General features: G+C 43.4%; 1 protein-coding gene across 10 annotated transcripts in view; it reads right to left on the bottom strand.

Annotated features, from left to right (window-relative positions):
• Positions 1-15,027, bottom strand: part of MYLK (myosin light chain kinase) — a 299,797-nt gene that overhangs the window by 156,079 nt on the left and 128,691 nt on the right. For 2 of the 10 annotated variants that reach the window (XM_021070238.1, XM_021070240.1), the window contains exon 1: positions 4,984-5,130. The exons of 7 other annotated variants lie outside the window; for them this stretch is intronic. The gene's annotated coding sequence lies outside the window, so the exon portion shown is untranslated. Of the gene's footprint in view, positions 1-4,983; positions 5,131-15,027 lie in introns of those variants that run through there. One more of the 10 variants, XM_021070239.1, reaches the window with a different exon arrangement.

The raw sequence follows: 15,027 nt of genomic DNA, 5'->3' as shown, positions 1-15,027 counted from the left end.
ACAAATAAACAAAAATGAAAAAACTTCTTTTCCAGTTTTTCAAAACTGTACTGAATGATCTCCTCTTCTTGTTTAATGGAAGCAGCGTCTTATCTCTGAGGCAAGATGAAATGTCTTCTAGGTTTTCTGGAGGCTTCTGTTTCTACTTGGTCCCTCTTTTCGTTCTGTCTTTTTCATAACAGAGGCTTCCCTGGGACAGCTGATGACCCTTCACTGACTTTTCATAGATATGAGTGAAGAAATTAAAAGCTCCGTACACACAAGTGGGGTCTTGTCAGCTTGCTGGGCCTCCCAGTAGAGCGAGTGGGTAAAAACTCTCAACCCTCAGTATCTGTAGATTTTGTCTCTTGAGGTAATCCATTTTCACCAAGAGGAATCTCCTGATTTCCTGCTTTGGTGGGGGTGGGTGGGTGGGAATACAGTAATTAGGTCTGTGTATGTGCAGTTGGGATTCTGATGGAGAAGGCCATGAGGGCTCTCCTTTCAACATGCTGCCTGTCACTTAACCCCTGGCCTTCTTCTTCTTCTTTTTTTCTTTTAGCCATTTCTAGGGCTACTTCTGCAAATGGAGGATCCCAGACTAGGGGTCTATTCCGAGCTGTAGCCACCGGCCTACACCAGACCCACAGCAACGTGGGATCCGAACCGCGTCTGCAACCTAACCACAGCTCACAGCAACACCAGATCCTTAACCCACTGAGCAAGGCCAGGGATCGAACACGCAACCTCATGGTTCCTAGTCAGATTCATTTAACCACTGAGCCATGACAGGAACTCTGCCCCTGGCCTTCTTGAGACAATGCCTTACCCTGCCTACAGATGAGCCTTGTGCCCGGGAGTGGAGAACTGGTCAAGTTCAGTCCCCCAGAGAGAACTCTCAATCCTTTAGGTGCAGCAGAGGAGCAGGGGCCTGGTACATGGAGTGCAGGAGGGGATTTGGGACCTAACTGCCCATCATTACACTTTTAACCAGTCCTCCAGTTTTCAGCCTCATTCCACCACCCAGGCTTTGAAAATACTCATACCTCTACCTTCCCAGCCTTTTCAGGAACTGTTTCAGCACAAGCAGGCTTATTTTTTCTTTATTTCCCTCTCCCCTAGCCACAGACATAGAAACACAGAGAGCTAAAACGCAAGTCAACCAGATCTCTGCTGAATGGAACCATCACACAAATGCCTCTATGGAAATCCAGCCTTCTAGGATCCCGAAAGGTGTGCTTTGTGGCTTCAGCCATTTATAAAGGGGAAGGAGAAATGAACAGGTACTCAGGATCCGTCACCCATCAGTTTGTTTACATGGCTTATCTGCTGTTGTCTTTCTCCCATTCTATTTGTCTTTACAGGTTTATTAAATTTTCATTTTCTTTTTTTAAAAAACACATTTTAAGGATATTTATCATAAAAAAAGAAAATAAGCAAAGAGGTAGAAAAACTGGAATCCCTGTGTATTGCTGGTGAGAAAATGGAATGGTACAGCTGCTATGGAAAACAGTAGGGTGTTTCCTAAAAAAATTAAAAATAGAATGTGATCCAGCAATTCCACTTCTGGATATAATAAGCCCCAAAGAACTGAAAGCAGGGACCTGACTAGATTTTTTTTTTTTTTTTTTTTGTCTTTTTGCTATTTCTTGGGCTGCTCCTGCGGCATATGGAGGTTCCCAGGCTAGGGGTCTAATCGGAGCTGCAGCCACCGGCCTACGCCAGAGCCACAGCAACGCGGGATCCGAGCCGCATCTGCAACCTACACCACAGCTCATGGCAACGCCGGATCATTAACCCACTGAGCAAGGGCAGGGACCAAACCCGCAACCTCATGGTTCCTAGTCGGATTCATTAACCACTGCGCCACGACTGGAACTCTCTGACTAGATATTTGTAGATTAATTTTCACAAGAGCACTATTCACAATAGCCAAAAGGTAGAAACACCCAAGTGTGCATTAATGAATGCATGGATAAACAAAATATAGTAAATAGTAGTATTATTTAGCCTTGAAAAAGAAGGAAATTGTGACACACACCACAACACAGTTGAAACTTGAGGACATTATGCTGAGTGAAATAAGCCAGGTGCAAAAGGACAAATACTGTATGGGTCCATTTAGATGAGGGCCTAGACTAAGTCAAATTCATGGAGGCAGAAAAATGGAATGGTAGTTGTCGGGGGCTGGGAGGTGGGGAGTTAGTGTTTAGTGGGTATGGAGTTTCCATTTCATGGGATGGAAAAAGTTTGGGAAATGGATGGTAGTGACAGGTGCACAGCAATGGGAATGTATTTAAAACCACTAAACTGTGTGTACACTTAAACATGCTTAACATGGACAATTTTATGCTATGTATATTTTACACAATAAAAAAAATCAATGAGTCATTTATGAATCAATCTATTTTTGAACTCAGTTTTGTTTCAATTATCTGTATGTTTATCCCTTTGCCAAATACTACATTGCCTTTCGTACAATAGCTTTATGTTAGGTATTAAAATCAAGCAATAAAGTTTAGGAGTCCCCGGGTGGCCTAGCAGGTTAAGGATCTGGCATTGTCACTACTGTGGTGCAGGTTTGATCCCTGGCCTGGGAATTTCCTCATGCCACAGGCACAGCCAGGAAAAAAAAAAAAAAAAAAAAAAAGGAAGAAAGAAAAAAGAAAGAAAAGTTTGAAAAAATGTAAATCAGACCAAAGTCACTCCTCTATTTTCCAGATGCAAACTATTGCCTTTGGAATGGATTAGCAATGAGATCCTGCTGTATAGCACTGGGAGCTATGTCTAGTCACTTATGATGGAGCATGACAATGTGAGAAAATAGAATGTATACATGAAAAAAAAATTTTTTTTCCCACTGGTTTCTCATTGCACCAGGAATGAAACACCATCACTGTGGTTCACATGGCCCTAGCTGACCTGGCCTCTGCCTATATCTCTCCCAGCTCTGTCCTTGGCCATTGTACTCCTGACACACAGGCCTTTTCTCTGCACCAGGAAGTAAGATGAAGACCACAGGTCTTCCCCCTGGAATGGCTCCTGGCCTGCGGAATGACAGGGGCATGCAATCGACCAGGGCATCCATGGTTGATTAGTGCCCCAGAGGGGCAGGGATGGAGGACCGAAGGAGCACAGGGAGGATGGGGACGCCATGGTGGTGCTGCTGCCCCCAGCTGAGCAGGACTCTGGGGCCACCTCCCGCTACAGTATCAGCCCCCAGGGAGCCGGGTGGGCTGACTGATGGAGCTGGGTTTGTAAGAACCAGCCACTCAAGTCTGACCAGACAGAAGATGGTTCCCAGGAGCTCTGCTGACCCCGTGGCAGTCCCTCAAGGGCCCCACCCTGGGATGGGCTCAAGGAGAGGTGTGCAGAGATAGATCCCAGGCCAGGGCAGTGCCAGCACAGCCTGGGAAGAGCCCTGGGGTCCTTCTCCTCGGATCTCCCTTCACAAACAGTCCCAGTGTAACTGGGGGTAGCGCTCCGCAGCCACTTCTGCCTGATTCACTGCTCCTGCCAACTGAGTTGCACACAGTACAGCTCTCCCACAGCTATTGTTCAGGAATTTCAGGGCAGGGCCCCAGGGGAAAGGGAAAGGGAGAAGAAATGAATGCCAGGACTCTCATAGACGGTCCCATTCTGAGCAAGCCTGTGCATGCCACGCTCGTCTGGGTGTCTGTTGGTGGCATGTTGGGGGCAGGGAATGCCAAATGGGTTGGAGTCCTAGTTCAAAACACACATTTTAAGCAGATTTAGACAGCCCAGGCCAAGCCATTGAATTTCTTTTCTGAAGAAGCATCTGGAAAAATGGAGGGAGAAGTTGCCTAGTTATTTAGGAAAAACAAAACTCAAACTTTCCTTTCTCCCCTCCTGCCAATGTCCCTTTCAACTATGTGATCCTTGGGGATTCATGGGGGCTAGGGCCCAGCTGAGCTGGCATCAAACATGTCTGTCCCCAGAGGAAGCTGGCCCCCCACACAATAGCTAGAATCACAGGCTAGAAGGCTAGGGTATCTCCCCACCCCCCCAAGGCTGTGTGCCTGCTTCCAGCTGACCAATCCCTGGCTGGTAGAGAGGGATTAAAAACCAGTCCATTTCCCAGATGGCTACAAGAGAAGCCTGAGGGTTTCCTATGTCCAGAGCTTTGTAGCAAAAACAGCCCTTCTCCCTAAGTTCTAGAATATCCCTAATTTCTGAAAGGAGGGTAAACAGGCAGTCTGTAAAAGCCTGGGCATCTGCTTTCCTTTCTAATCACAGAGAACTGTAAGAAATTAAATAGGTGCCACTGGGAGTTCCCATTGTGGCTCAACGGGTTACAAACCCGACCAATAGCCATGAGGATGTGGGTTTGATCCCTGGCCTCGCTCAGTGGGTTAAGGTTCTGGCGCTGCTGTGAGCTGTGGTGTAGGTTGGCTCTGATTCCATGATGCTGTGGCTGTGGCGTAGGCTGACAGCTGCAGCTCTGATTCAACCCCTAGCCTGGGAATCTTCCAAATACCACAGGTGAGGCCCTATAAGAACAAAAAAAGGGGGTGGGGGTGCCACTGTTAGATACTCAGGGTGCAGGAGCCTGTAGGCAGGGCCTGCCACAGCCTCGATGTGGGTAACTGGTCAGACCACCCACTCAGAGAATTGCAGCTGCAGCCCATGCAGTTGCTAAGCCTGAGTGGATGTGCTGACAAGCAGCAGGGTCACTAATAAGTAAGGTCTTTACTGAATTGAGCCAGTAGGCTCTAGTCACTTCCAGGCCTGAGGAATGGGGAAGAGGTAGGAATGGGCTAGCCAGTCCCTTGGGAAGTGGCAGGTGACAGGGAGAAGCAATCTGCCCTAAAAAGGGTGTCTGTGGGGGTGTCTCCAGGCAAGCAGGCTCCCCAAAAGATGGCCTGGTTCATATTGTGCTGTAAAAAAGTTCAACTTCAGGTACCAGAAGGGTCTGTCAATTTATGCCCCTGAGAGTCCACTTTAGCCTAGAAAAGCTTAACTCTTTCTCCCACCACCACTCACCTTCTCAGGGAGCCCCTGGCCTCTGGGAATGCCGGTAACACTTCCTGTCTGTCACCAACAACTTCCCATGGTAGCTGCTTCACCAACACTGCAGCCCAGAAGGACAGGACATACCTAGGGCTGACCGCCCGTCACTCTCAGCAGCAGGATGCAAGCAGGAGAGCAGTGTTTATTCCAAAGTCCTTTCTGTCAAGTGCCTCTCGGCCGGGTCCAGGGCGGAGGCCAGGGTTCCATTTCCAAGGCTGGTGTTTTTCCCTTCCTTTGGCTGGACAGGGAGAAGTGGAAAAAAAAAACCAGTACTGCCTTGGCCCTCAGCTTCTCTGGAGCTGATTTTCTTGCCCCTGGCAGGGTCTGCCCCTGGAGTAGACGAGCAAGCCACACATGCAGGCCAGGGCACAGTCAGAGTCCCCAGCCTCTGACTGCCCAGCTGGGTCACCAGACACATGTGACCCACCCAGGCCTTCTCAAGGCAAAGACCCAAGACCCCACTCAGGGGGGCAGGTCACTGCTGCTGCTGCCCCCACCTCACACCTGGGCCGTGGAGGGCCTACTCCTCTAAATACACCTGCAAGCTGTGTACTGGGGACAGTACTTCCTCTCCAAAGAGGTGGTACTTCTTTAAAAAGCTGAAAAAAATATCCTCCAGCCAGAGCTAAAGGCCAGTATAATGGCTTCTCAGTTACCTCCTGCTGCAAATTTCTAGTTGTCTTTGTCTAAAGATGTGTCATGCATCATAATTGTGTGTCATAATTTGTCCTTTTTAAAAATGCTCACAGTACACTGTTAGGCAAACAAGAGAGATACCTCAGGGACCCAAGGTAGTGGAATCAGCCCTGAGTTACTACACCCTCCCCCTCTCTGCCTCTCCCCCAGGATCACTCACTGCCCCCCCGAAGAGTGCCTCCCCAGTTATCCAGCCCCTCTGTTCTCTCTTACCTCCCAACTTGCAGCACTGACCACATTTTAAAAAATCAGCAGATATATATCTGATCACAGTGCAGACTGTTTAAAATCAAGCCAGTTCCAAAAAATCTGGGGCAAACTAATCACCATGACATCACCTTTCATATTTCTTCCGGCCCTACAGCAAGCCCAGTGACCATACTTTCCATATAGAATCAGGACACATTCTCCGACAAAAGATTCATGGGCAGCCTCCAGGTGCAAGAAGGAGCTGGTGCTATAAAGTCCCAACATCAAAACATTGGAACTCCAAGGATATTTGGACGACTTTACTGGAAAAAATGAGGATATTTTAAATCAGAATGGCTCACAACAATCTAAGACGACAACACCAATACCAGCAACGCCGGTTATGCTTTTGCTTATTCCAGGCACGTTGGGCACAACTCCCTACAAGACTGTAAGTTACTCGCAAGGGGGAATGAGACAAGACAGTTCTCTACATGTCCAGCATGACTACAAAATCCACTGCTGAGCAGAAGATTGACTGCTGTCTCTCCTTTCCAGTATTTATGTCCCAGCTCAACTGTCATTTCAGAAACAATTTTTTTTTTTACATACATGTGTACATTCTTTTTTCTCACATTATCATGCTCCATCATAAGTGACTAGACATAGCTTCCAGTGCTATACAGCAGGATCTCATTGCTTATCCACTCCAAAGGCAACAGTCTGCATCTATTAACCCCAAATTCCAAGTCCATCCCACTCCCTCCCCCTCCCCCTTGGCAACCACAAGTCTGTTCTCCAAGTCCATGAGTTTCTTTTCTGTAGAAAGATTCATTTGTGGTGTATATTAGATTCCAGATATAAGTGATGTCATATGGTATTTGTCTTTCTGTTTCTGACTTACTTCACTTAGTATGAGAGTCTCTAGTTCCATCCATGTTGCAGCAAATGGCATTATTTTGTTCTTTTTATGGCTGAATAGTATTCCATTGTGTATATATACACACCACATCTTCTTAATCCAATTATCTGTCAATGGACATTCAGGTTGAGAAACAACTTTCTTGATGTCCCAAACTGGGTCATGCTGTTAATACTCTCAGGTCACCCCATGTTCTTTCCTCACTGGGTCTCATTTAAGTTTATAATTCATCTGTATGTAGTTACTCTCTCCTGTCTCAATAGTACTAGACCATACCTGCTTGCAAAAAGAACTACAAAGCTTTGGCTCTCCAGGGAATCACCTAGCACACTGCTCGGCACATAGTAGGTGTTTAATTAGGTTTGTTTTTTTGTTTTTGTTTTTTTGTTTTTTTGTTTTTTTTTGCTTTTTAGGGCCATATCTGCAGCATATGGAAGTTCCCAGGCTAGGGGTCAAATTGGAGCTGTAGCCAATGGGGAGACACAGCAATGCCAGATCTGAGTTTGCAACCTACACTACAGCTCACAGCAACACCAGAGCTTTAACCCACTGAGTGAGGACGGGGATCGAATCCACAACCTCATGATTACTACTCAGATTCATTTCCACTGAGCCACTGTGGGAACTTCCAATCAGTATTTCAAAATTAATAACCAGGTCTCTCTGGTATGTCCCAGGACTTCATATTTCTCCTTTGCACCAATATTTTTATTTAATTACTTGAATGAAGATTGCAAAGCTGCTCATGAGAACGAAAGCTGGCATCAATGCTGAGGGCATAACAGGTGGGCTAACAGAATCAACATCCTAAAAGAACAAAGGTCCAAAGAAACAGAAATCTAGCAGAGAATAAGTATTGGGAAGGTTCTAAATCATCAACTAGACAAAGTTGGCATGGCAGGGGCAGCTCAGGTGTCAAAGAATCTCCTAAACATGATTCAGTCTTCAGCGGTATTAATGGAGCGTGGTGTGCAAAGAGGGAGAGGGCAGTCCCGACCGCCTGGCCACCCCTGACAGAACGCAAGAGACACAGGTGCCATGAGTTAACAGGACACTGATTAAGGGGCTCATGGTACATGAGGTCATGACCATACCCAGTGCCTGATGGGCACCTTGCAGGTGCTCAACAGATGTTTACTAAAGGAATGTAGATGGAAGTAGGTATATTTAGCCTGGAATAAAACACTGCAAGGAGTGATACATCTGTCTTCAAATATATGAAGAGCTCCTGTGTAAAAGAATCTATGTGGTAACATATACACTCTACTCTGTTAGATAGATGATTAAAGAGAACCTATTGTATAGCACAGGAAGATCTACTCAATAGTCTGTAATAACCTAGATGGGAAAAAAGAATGTATGTATGTATATATGACTGATTCACTTTGCTGCACATCTGAAACTAATACAAAATTGTAAGTCAACTCTACTCCAATACAATTACATTTAAAAAGAAAAGAATCTATGTGTTGCATAGCTAGCTCCAGAAGAGGGATCAATAGGTCCCAAATCAAGGCAAATTTAGGCTGACACAAGGAAGGATAACAATTCCTGAACAACAAAAGGGACCAAATGTAACGTGATAGATCTCCACCCCTGGAAGTGTTCATAAGGAGACTGGAGGACCAGCTGGCTGGGATGCTACCAAGGGAAACATCATAGCTTATAAGATGCCTTCCACCCCAAATCTTCAGACTTCTAAGAATTTAACAGGGATAAATGCATAAAGGTGAGAGAGAACTTGAAAGAAATACTCTATATATGCTATAAATAACCTTGGTACCACGAATACAGAGCTTGGAGTGATCGGTTCCTTGAAGGGTTTAATGGCCTCACTCCCAAACTATTAGGATCTAGCATGTTTTCAGGAGATGTTTCCTCAACCTTCCAGTTTCTTCCATGAAACTTTTCAGATTTTCAATGTATTTTTAAGTCAATTTTGGTAGTTTCTATTTTCTTAGAAAAAATACATTTTTCAAGATTTCCAAATGTACTATCAGAATTGAACATGAAAATCTCATTTCTCAACTCCAGATCTGTGGTTAGAGTCTCATTTCTAAATTTTATTTATATTTTCTGTTTTGCTATGATTGGCCTGGCTGGGTTTGCCTACTTCCTATTTCCAAGACTAGTCCTTAAATGTATTCATTAATATCACTTTTCTACTTTGTAATGAACTATTTCTTTTGTATAAATATCCTGCTTCTGCTTTCCTTTGGTTTATTCTATTATTTATTTTATGAATTGAATGCTTGGTTTGTCAATTCTTAGAATTTTTGGTTCAATAATAAAAACGTACGACTATGAATATATTTCTGATGTTAGCTTATCCAGTTATAATTACTCAAAAAGCAATATTATTTTCATATCTAGTAGCTACCATCATTGGCTCAAAAAGGTACACACACACACACACACACACACACCATCCAGGAATAAACTTAAGATGTACAAGGTCCTATGTAATGAAAGTTTAAAAACTTTCTAAACATATGAGAAGTCTTAAATAAATAAAGAAAAATAGTTTATCCTTGGATTAAAAGTAATCAGTGGGACAGTATTATTGACTATGGAAATGTTAAAAGCCATAATAATTAAAACCATTTTGGTTCTAATACAAAAATATACACATTGATTAATAAAACAGTCCAGAAAACCCCCAATCTCTATACATGTGACTTTAGTGCATGATAAAAATGCCTTTGAATGAATGGGAAAAGAATGAATTATTAAATAAATATGGAAAATTTGAAAAAAAATCACATTTAAGATCACTACCTCACATTACACAGAGAAACAGCATTTTGATTAAAATGTTATAAGTAAAAAAAGCTAGAAGAGGAGTTCCCATTGTGGCTCAGTGGTAATGAAATCGAGTAGTATCCATGAGGATGTGGGTTCGATTCCTGGCCTTGCTCAGTGGATTAAAGAATCCAGCATTGCCGTGAGCTGTGGCAAAAAGGTAAAGTAGAAGAAATGTGTATATAATCTTAGGGATTTCAAGAATGATACCAATGGCAGAAACTATAAAGATATTTAACTGCTAACATTTAAAACTTCTGTACAAAAGTAAAATTATGACCAGAATTAAAAAGTAAGCAAACAAAAAATATTTTTTTATATTAGGAGGAAATTCCTAATATAAAAAAGCTTATATAACTAAATAAAATGAATACATAAAGAAAAAAATAAAGGGTATGGACAAGAAGTACATGAGGCAGCCAATCATATAAAAATGTTTAATTTAATTTAACTTAACTTTAGGTTTTTTCAGGACTGCACCCATGGCATATGGAAGTTCCTAGGCTAGAGATCAAACTGGAGCTGCAGGTGCTGTCCTACACCACAGCCACAGCCACATGGGATCCAAGCCATGTCTGTGACCTACACCACAGCTCATGGTAATGCCAGATCCATAACCCACTGAGTGAGGCCAGGGATCAAATGTGCATCCTCATGGATACTAGTCAGGTTCATTACCACTGAGCCACAGTGGGAACTCCTGAAAAATGTTTAATTTAAAAGTGATCAAGCAAATGTGAAATAAAATGTGATGGTGTTTACTAGTAAAGTTTATTAATTTAATAGGTAAAGTGATAACTAGTGCTTATGAGATCATGGGAAAATTAAATTCTTAAATAATACCAATGTGAAAGTAACAATCTGAACTTCTTCTGTCTAACCTATGAAATCAGCATAGTAATTCTGATCTTACAAGGCTATCTTAATTTGTAAATAGCTGTCAAAAGACTCTAAAAGATTTAATTAGTCTAATATCTGCCTTAAGAATTATCAAAGATGTCCATGATGATGGAGGTAGGTTTAAGTTATTTGAAAGATCAAATACTATAGATCCAAACATCCACAACTTAGTCTATTTAAAATAACTATCCAGCTGGTTGGGGCCAAAGTGGGGGAATGCAATCCCTCAGCAGTGTCTAAAGAAAAGAAACGGCAAAGCTTTAAAAGATTCATTTTTTTTTTTAATGTAAAAGATCAATTTTGGATGCCAGATCAAATCAGAGGAAGAAAAGGATAGTGATACTATCACACTGAAATCAAGATGAAAAAAATAGGAGTTTCCTGAAGTTCTGGTCATGGCTCAGTGGTTAGCAAACCCGACTAGCATCCATGAGAATGCAGTTTGGATCCTTGGCCTTGCTCAGTGGCTTAAGGATCCGGTGTTGCTGTGAGCTGTGGTGTAGGCCGGCAGCTGCAGCTCCAATTTGACCCCTAGCCTGGGAACTTCCATATAGGGCGCGGCCCTAAAAAGCAAAAAAAAAAAAAAACAAAACAAAAGATGAAAAAAATTAAGGATTTTCTCTGCTCATTACAACAGAGAAGCCAAAATAGGAAGCATACCTTTTGTTGTATCTGTTTCACTGGACCAGCTCTTCCCTCCGTGGAACACTGCAGGAAATGGATGAGTTCTGTTTCTGAACATATATACCTGATTCTCTTGCTCTGAGTTATTTTTGGATGAAAATTTAATTGAACAATTATGGGCTGAGAGCATAAGAAATCTGTTTTAAGAATTCTTCTAAAGCATAAGAAATTAACTAAAATTAAATAATTATGAGAGTTCCCATCGTGGCTCAGTGGTTAACGAATCCGATTAGGAACCATGAGGTTGTGGGTTCGATCTCTGACCTTGCATTGCCATGAGCTGTGGTTTTGGTGGCAGACGTGGCTCAGATCCCCTGTTGCTGTAGTCCTGGCGTAGGCCGGCAGCTACAGCTCTGATTAGACCCCTAGCCTGGGAAGCTCCGTATGCCATGGGAGCAGCCCAAGAAATGGCAAAAAGAAAAAAAAATAATAATAATAATTATGGTACAACAATAGGATGAAATACTATACAACTGTTAAAAATGATAATCTTGGAGTTCCCATCGTGGCGCAGTGGTTAATGAATCATGAGGAACCATGAGGTTGAGGGTTCGATCCCTGCCCTTGCTCAGTGGGTTAACTCACAGGGCTGTGAGCTGTGGTGTAGGTCGCAAACACAGCTCGGATCCCACATTACTGTGGCTCTGGCGTAGGCTGGTGAATGTAGCTCCGATTAGACCCCTAGCCTGGGAACCGCCATATGCTGTGGGAGCGGCCCAAGAAATGGCAAAAAGACAAAAAACAAAAACAAAAACAAACAAACAAATGGTAATCTTGAGGCATATGATAAAACATTAATTATATGTTTTATATATAATATATAATTATATATATATAATTATTAATTTACATGAAAAGGAAACTCATAAAACTAGTTATGTAATACGTAAAACTAGGTGTTTAATAACCATACACTTTCTTCCTGTTATAAAAGAAGAAAAATTAAAAGGAAATATACAAAGATGTAAGCAGCTTCTATTATCTGGTGGTGAGATTGTTTTATTTCTGTATTTCTAATTTTTTTTTACAGTGAACACATTTTACTTTCTTGCGCACCACCAAAAACATTAAGAAAAACTTAACTTACTGAAGTTCAAATTGTGCCAGTTTTCTAGGAGCACATATTTCTTTTTGAAAGTAAATTAAAAAAAAAAAAAAGAGAGAGAGAATGACTGTGACTCAAAGTCCCTCAGAAAGAAAGAAAGAAAGAGGGAATGGCAGGCCAACTTGTCTGTAAGAAGATCCAGCTGAAATCGGCATGGCTGGTGACCAGCTGGAATAAGACCAAATGCGCTGTGCCTATAGGAGAGCTGGCAGCGTTCTCTGCAAAAGGCCTTTGCCACAGAGGGATGAGACTTCCAACTGGGAGCTCTGAAGAGTGCCCTACGCCCTAGCTGGTATCCAGCAGGACCGCTGAGGAGGACTTCAAAGGACAATGAAGCCCATCTGTCACTTGCCCAGCAGGCAGCCCGCAGCCCACAGCCCTGCTCAGGGGACCTCGCCTTGGTTAACTCATCCTGCAAGGATGCAAGTCAGTGGTTAGGTCCAAGCCCTGAGAGAGAAATAGTGTCTGGTCCTCCTGGCCAAAGCCTCTGTCAGGTTTAACTGGCTTCAACCTTTGAGCTGGAGCCTGGACCTGGGCAGAGCCACCGCCCGTCCCCAGCTGAGGCTGCCAGGGCCTTGGCAGATTCCTGGGGCTGAGCTCCGTCCATGGAGCGAGACAGCTCTGGGCATGGAAAAGCAAGGGGAGGCTGGGCGCCAGCCTCCTCCCCAGCTGTTTTCAATAAGGCTCCACTTCTGAGGTTGCTGGCAGACCTCTGGAAAGATCGGAACCAGTCTCACATCATGTTTTCCATCAAACCCACAACTAAGTAATATTCTCTTAACTCACGAACTGCACAAGAAACCTTTTTCCTGTCACTTCTCAGCTCCTCTCCTAAGCAACCTACCAGCAGGTCAGGCTGGGGTTACAGTGCTTTTGCAGGGTCATTGGAGACCACAGCACACGCTTCCTGAGGCCATTACCATTACCATGTCTCCTCCCGCTACACACGGATGGAGGGGTTAGACACTGGGCCTCGTGATGTACACGCCACATTATATGCATCATTTCATTTCATCCTCCCAATGGCCCTTGGAAGGTCAGCATTACTACGCTAATTTTACAGGTAATAAAAATGACATTCAAAGAAGGTAAGTCATTTGTACAAGGTCCCTGAACTCATGCTTTTTCTACTGCAGCCTTTCAAGGAGGTCAGATAGGATCACGGGCAAGAAAGTTCCAGATATCAAAAAGGTATTCCAAGACCATCTAGTTTTTTGGCAAGGTATTTCACCAGCACCCTCCTCCCCCCTGAGTATTCTTGAGAACACAGTTAAAGCTCCACTGCCTGATTCGTAATTGAATAAATTCATGACTCCTAGAATGATGCAGGATGGATCCCACCTTCTCCGTGAGATCTTCTGAGTGCTTCTTGCCAATAGTTTTTGCTCCATATTTTATAGCGTTTTATATTCTGACCAAAGGGCCCCGGGTCCTATTTACTGACTATCATTTGTTCATTTACTGACTTGACAGATGCTTTTAAAAAAATTTTTTTTTTATTGTAGTTGATTTGTAATGTTCTGTCCATTTCTGCTGTACAGCAAAGTGACCCAGTCATATAAACACACACACACACACATATATACACACACACATACTTTTTCTCACATTATCCTCCATCATGTTCCATCACAAGTGACTAGATATAATTCTCTGTGCTACACAGCAGGATCTCATTGCTTATCTACCCCCGAATGCAATAGTTTGCATGACAAAGGCTTTTGAAGCACCCTTCCCAGTACCCTACAAGGCATTTGTAAGAGATACATAGACAATTAAGCACTAGTTTCCACTCAGTGCACTTTCAGGGAGAAGATGAAGACAGATTCTCCATAGGAAATCTTATAAAACAAGTGCACACATGCACACATGCACACACACATACATTTTATTGCCTTAATCAGGCTGCATCAACGCTTAGTGAACAAGGACTGAGTCTTCCATGTCTCTTGCTCATAGGACCCAGCCCCAAATCTGCTGCACACCTATGTTAGAGTCAGTTCAGTTAGCACAGCCCCTGCCTCGGGAAGCTCCCTTCTATTGGGGGAGACAGTATCCACCTCTAAGGGCTCCGCCTCGGAGGTTCAATAAAGACCAAGTAATAAATACCCTCTGAATAAGGATATGATTCAAATGGGAAAAGATTGAAATTAGTAGATATGTAGGCCGGGACCTGATGTGTGGCAAAGAAAAGAGAAGAAGAACCGCAACAACAAGGAGTAGTTCAAGATTTAACCCTGTGTGGCTGGAGGAATCTCCAAGCCTGAAATGATGAGATCCAGCCCATCCCGGGGTCAGTGTCTGACACTGGGACAAGAAAGCCAGCACCAGGAGGCTGAGGCAGAGGGTGGGTGCAGGCTGGGGCCTCAAGGAGGATCCTGGCTCAGAGGGCAGTTTGGCCGATACAGGAAAGAATCAGGCTGTGTGCTGAGGCAGGAAGAAGCTGGTGGAGACAAACCGGCAAACTACATTTGCATCTCACAGATGAAGGAGCTATGTCCAGCCAAAGAGTAACCTTTTGGAAAGCACTAGAGCTTTAAAACTCCCCAAAGCCTTTGTTCCTGTAATCCCTCTAGGGCAAACTAATCACCCTCAAGAACATCGTATAAGGTACTGCATTGAAATCTTCATGTATAAAGATGTTCACCAGAATTTAATTTATACAAGGAAATACGGAAATCACCAAGATAACTACCAATGGAGGACCAACTCAGTACAT

Source organism: Sus scrofa, chromosome 13 (assembly GCF_000003025.6).
Source record: "Sus scrofa isolate TJ Tabasco breed Duroc chromosome 13, Sscrofa11.1, whole genome shotgun sequence".
NCBI classification, from domain to species: Eukaryota; Metazoa; Chordata; class Mammalia; order Artiodactyla; family Suidae; genus Sus; species Sus scrofa.
The sequence above is the reverse complement of the archived record's forward strand: the minus strand, read 5'-3'. Positions and strand labels throughout refer to the sequence as shown.